Source organism: Piliocolobus tephrosceles, chromosome 1 (genome assembly GCF_002776525.5).
Source record: "Piliocolobus tephrosceles isolate RC106 chromosome 1, ASM277652v3, whole genome shotgun sequence".
NCBI lineage: Eukaryota > Metazoa > Chordata > Mammalia > Primates > Cercopithecidae > Piliocolobus > Piliocolobus tephrosceles.
In genome coordinates, this window is record NC_045434.1 from 92747445 (window position 1) to 92752629 (window position 5185).

Below are 5185 nucleotides of genomic sequence, written 5' to 3' on the forward strand. Positions count from 1 at the left end.
AGAAGGACAGTTTGGCATTAGATGGTCTCCAGAAAAACTGACCTAGCTTTCCTGGTCCCAGGAAATACAACTACTCCAGAGACCCCAGTCTGCCAACACAGGGTGTTTGGCCTTGAATAGCACTAGACAAAAGACAGAATATTCTTACAGTCCAACTCCTTTCTCTTCAATCTCTCTGCAGATCATTACCCTTCCACTACTACCTCCAGATGAAGGACATGTGATTACAATAGGATATGAGAGGCAGAGCAGCTTGGGAGTTAAAAATTGGGGTTTTGGGGAACATGTCATCAGGACCTCCTGAGGCTGTGTCATGGTAAAAAAATAATAATAAGTTTTTTTTAATTGGGGCTTTTGTTGGGCATGTTGGCTCATACCTGTAATCCCAGCACTTTGGGAGGACAAGGAAGGAGGATCACGTGAGGCCAGGAGTTTGAGACCAGACTGGACAACATAGTGAGACCTGGTCTCTATACAAAAATATATTAAAAATGGACAGGCACAGTAGCTCATACCTATAATCCCAGCACTTTGGGAGGCTGAGGCAGGCGGATCACCAGGTCAGGAGTTCGAGACCAGCCTGGCCAACATGGTGAAACACCATCTCTACTAAAAATGCAAAAGTTAGCCAGGAGTGGTGGTACACACCTGTAATCCCAGCTACTGAGGAGGCTGAGGCAGGAGAATCGTTTGAACCCAGGAGGCAGAGGTTGCAGTGAGCCAAGATCATGCCACTGCACTCCAGCCTGGGCAACAGAGCAAGACTCTGTCTCAAAATAAATAAATTATATATATATGTATGTATATGTGTGTGTATATATATGTGTGTGTGTGTGTATGTATGTGTGTATATATATATGTAAATATTTTAGCTGGGCATAGCAGAGCACGCCTATAATTCTAGCTACTCCAGAACCTGAGGCAGGAAGATTGCTTGAGCCCAGTGAAGCAATTTGGGAGACAAATTCCTAATCTAACAGCCTCTGTACTGAAGATAAAAGGATATGCAAAGTTAAACAGAACACAGAGAAGGAGAGGACTATCTGGAGGGAAGGCTTCTAAGAGGCCCAGAAGCCTGAGTTGATACTGGAAAGATGAGTAAGAGTTGTTTAGGTAAGGGGAGGGGGCATGTAAGGCCAAGGGAACAGCTTGAATGCGAGGCCTGAAAGTTCGTGGTGGGCAATCTTTTGTGGCTGTGTCTCAGACAAAGAATGTTTCATGGGGGGAGTGGCAGGGATGAGGTTGGAAAAGCTGGCCAGGGTCAAGTGATTAAAGATCCCTTAGAAGTATCTGTGGCCTGGGGGAGGTGGCCCACGCCTGTAACCCCAGCACTTTGGGAGGCTGAGGCAGGCAGATCACTTGAGTTCAGAAGCTCGAGACTAGCCTGGCCAACATGGCAAAACCCCGTCTCTACTAAAAATACAAAAATTAGCTGGGCACAGTGGCATGCACCTGTAATCACAGCTACTTGGGAGACTGAGGCAGGAGAATCGCTTGAACCCGGGAGGCAGAGGTCACAGTGAGCTGAGGTTGCACCACTCCATTCCAGCCTGGGTGACAGAGCAAGACTCTGTCTCAAATAAATAAAAGTATTTGTGTTGGGCACTTCACCTGTAAAGATACACATAGAACTGAAAATAAAGGGAAAAGATATTCCATGCCAATGGAAAGTAAAGCAGAGCAGGAGTAGCTATACTTATATCTGACAAAGTAAATTTCAAGATAAAAACTGTAAGAAGAGACAAAGAAGCTCATTATGTAATGATAAAGGGGTCAATTCAGCAAGAGGTTATGATAATTATAAATATATATGCAGCCAACAGTGGAGCATCCATATATATAAAGCAAATATTATTAGAGCTAAAGAATAGAAGAAGAAGAGAGAAGAAGGACCCCCCAGACCGACCAAAGCCCGCGCACCCGGCGCCTACGTCCCGCCGCTGTTGCCACCACCATACCCAAGGGAAAGGCTGAAGGGGATCCTAAAGGAGATAAAACCAAGGTGAAGGACAAACCACAGAGAAGATCCACGAGGTTGTCTGCTAAACCTGTTCCTCCAAAGCCAGAGCCCAAGCCTAAAAAGACCCCTGCAAAGAATGGAGAGAAGGTACCCAAAGAGAAAAAGGGAAAAGCTGATGCTGGCAAGGAGGGGAATAACCCTGCAGAAAATGGAGGTGCCAAAACAGACCAGGCACAGAAAGCTGAAGGTGCTGGAGATGCCAGGGTAAATGTGTGCATTTTTTCTTTTCTTTTCTTTTCTTTTTTTTTTTTTTTTTTGAGACAGAGTCTCGCTCTGTCCACCAGGCTGGAGTGCAGCGGCCGGATCTCAGCTCACTGCAAGCTCCGCCTCCCGGGTTTACGCCATCACCTGCCTCAGCCTCCCGAGTAGCTGGGACTACAGGCGCCCGCCACCGCGCCTGGCTAATTTTTTGTATTTTTAGTAGAGACGGGGTTTCACTGTGGTCTCAATCTCCTGACCTCGTGATCCGCCCGCCTCGGCCTCCCAAAGTGCTAGGATTACAGGCGTGAGTCACCGTGCCCGGCGTGTGTGCATTTTTTATAACTGTGTACTTCTGGTTCATGCCTCCTGGGTTCACGCCATTCTCCTGCCTCAGCCTCCCGAGTAGCTCGGACTACAGGCACGCACTACCACGCCCAGCAAATCTTTGTTTTTTTTTTTTGTTTGTTTGTTTTTGTTTTGTTTTTTTTTTTGAGACGGAGTCTCGCTCTGTAGCCCAGGCTGGAGTGCAGTGGCCGGATCTCCGCTCACTGCAAGCTCCGCCTCCCGGGTTTACGCCATTCTCCCGCCTCAGCCTCCCGAGTAGCTGGGACTACAGGCGCCCGCCAACACGCCCGGCTAATTTTTTGTATTTTAGTAGAGACGGGGTTTCACCGTGTTAGCCAGGATGGTCTCGATCTCCTGACCTTGTGATCCGCCCGTCTCGGCCTCCCAAAGTGCTGGGATTACAGGCTTGAGCCACCGCGCCCGGCCAAATCTTTGTATTTTTATTAGAGATGGGGTTTCACCATGTTGCTCAGGGTGGTCTCAAACTCCTGAGCTTGTTATCCTCCCACCTCGGCTTTCCAAAGTGCTGGGATTACAGGCGTGAGCCACTGGGCTCGGCCTAGATTTTTTTTTTTAAGCTATGTTGTTAGCACACAGAACACTTCATTGTCGTTTTTGGGAGAAGGAGCAAATGTCACTAATAGAATCTCTGAAGCTGGATTGATGTGGGGAAATCATCTTTTCCTTCTAGTTCTGAGAGACTTCCTCTTGGCTCCCAGGAGGAGGGATTCCCTGGCTTTGACACACATGGCTACCTTGGCACAAAACCCTTGTGGGAGGGAAAAACAAATTTGTTTTTATGTCCTCTTCTCCCTTTCCATCTTTCAGCATAGATTTAACTCCCTTAAGCCCAGACGTCTGTTGAGACCTGACCTCCAATCATTGGTTACTAGTGTGTCAGGCAATCTGGACTTTCCAGTGATATCACTGAGATGGCACCTGTCAAAACAGCAGTGGTGCCGGGTGCGGTGGCTCATGCCTGTAATCCCAACACTCTGGGAGGCTGAGGCGGGCAGATCACCTGAGGTCGAGAGTTCAAGACCAGCCTGGCCAATATGGTGAAACCCCTTCTCTACTAAAAATACAAAAAATTAGCCAGGTGTGGTGGTGGATGCCTGTAATCCCAGCTACTTGGGAGACTGAGGCAGGAGAATCTCTTGAACCTGGGAGGCAAAGGTTGCAGTGAGCCGAGATTGTGCCACTGCACTCCAGCCTGGGCACCACAGAGCAAGACTGCGTCTCAAAAAAAAAAAAAAAAAAAAGTAGTGGTTCTGTTTCTAGATTGTGGATCTTCAGATAAGTTCTGCCATTTTTATTTCACTTCCTGAAAGTCAGGGTCGGCTTGTGAAAAGTTGTTAAACAACATGCTAAATATGAAATGTCAACCCTCACTCTAAACTTTCCCTGTTCAGAGCATCAGATGAAGACTTCATTGGGTTTTATAGTGGCTTCCTGAGTTTTGGTAGTCCATTGAAGAAGGGAGTTTGAAAGTTGTTGTATAGTGTTAACGATTGTCTGCCCATGTCCTGCCTGAAATACCATGACTGTTTTTGCAAAGTATCTTTAATATAGCTGGATACAGTTTGGCTTGGGAAAAAAAAAAAAAAAAAAAAAGAATAAACAGCTGGAGACTTCAACACCTGACTTTCAGCATTGAACAGACATCCCAGACAGAAAATCAACAAAGAAACATCGGACTTAATCTGCACTACAGAACAAACGGACCTAATAGATATTTACAGAACATTTCATCCAGTGGCTACTTCTCACACATTCTTTTCCTCAGCATAGGGATCATTCTCAAGGATAGAACATATGTTACTCCCAAAACAAGTCTTAAAACATTCAATTCAAAAAAATTGAAATAATATCAAACATCTTCTCTGACCACAGTGGAATAAAACTGGAAATCAATAACAAAAGGAATTTTGGAAACTATTCAAATACATGGAAATTAAACAATATGCTCCTGAATGACCAGTGGGTCAATGAAGAAATTAAGAAGGAAATTGAAAAATGTCTTGAAACAAATGATAATGGAAACACAACGTACTAACACCTATGGGATACAGTGAAAGTAGTACTAAGAGGGAAATTTATAGCTATAAGTGCCTACATAAAAAAAGAGGAAAAACAGCCTGGGCAACATGGCAAAACTTTGCCTCTACAAAAATACAAAAATTAGCCGGACGGGGTGGTGTGCGCCTATAGTCCCAGCTACTTGGGAGGCTGAGGTGGGAGGATCACTTGAGCCTGGGAGATTGAGGCTGCTGTTGGCCATGATTCTCAACACTGCACTCCAGCCTGGGCAACAGAGCAAGACTCTGTCTCAAAAAAAAAAAAAAAAAAGAGGAAGAAGAAAAACAACCAAATGACCGAATGATACATGTTAAAGAGCTTGAAGAGGCAGAGCAAACTGAACCCAAAATTAGGAGAAGAAAATAAATAATAAGGTTCAGATCAGAAATAAATGAATTTGGGCCGGGCACATTGGCTCATGCCTGTAATCCTAGCACTTTGGGAGGCCGAGGAGGGCAGATTGTCTGAGCTCAGGAGTTCGGGACTAGCCTGGGCAACACAGTGAAATCCTGTCTCTACTAAAATACAAAAAATTAGCTG

At 45.5% G+C, this 5185-nt stretch overlaps 1 pseudogene; it reads left to right on the forward strand.

Annotated features, from left to right (window-relative positions):
- Positions 1-284: 284 nt before the first annotated feature.
- On the forward strand, positions 285-3990 carry LOC111543943 (annotated as a pseudogene).
- Positions 3991-5185: the final 1195 nt, after the last annotated feature.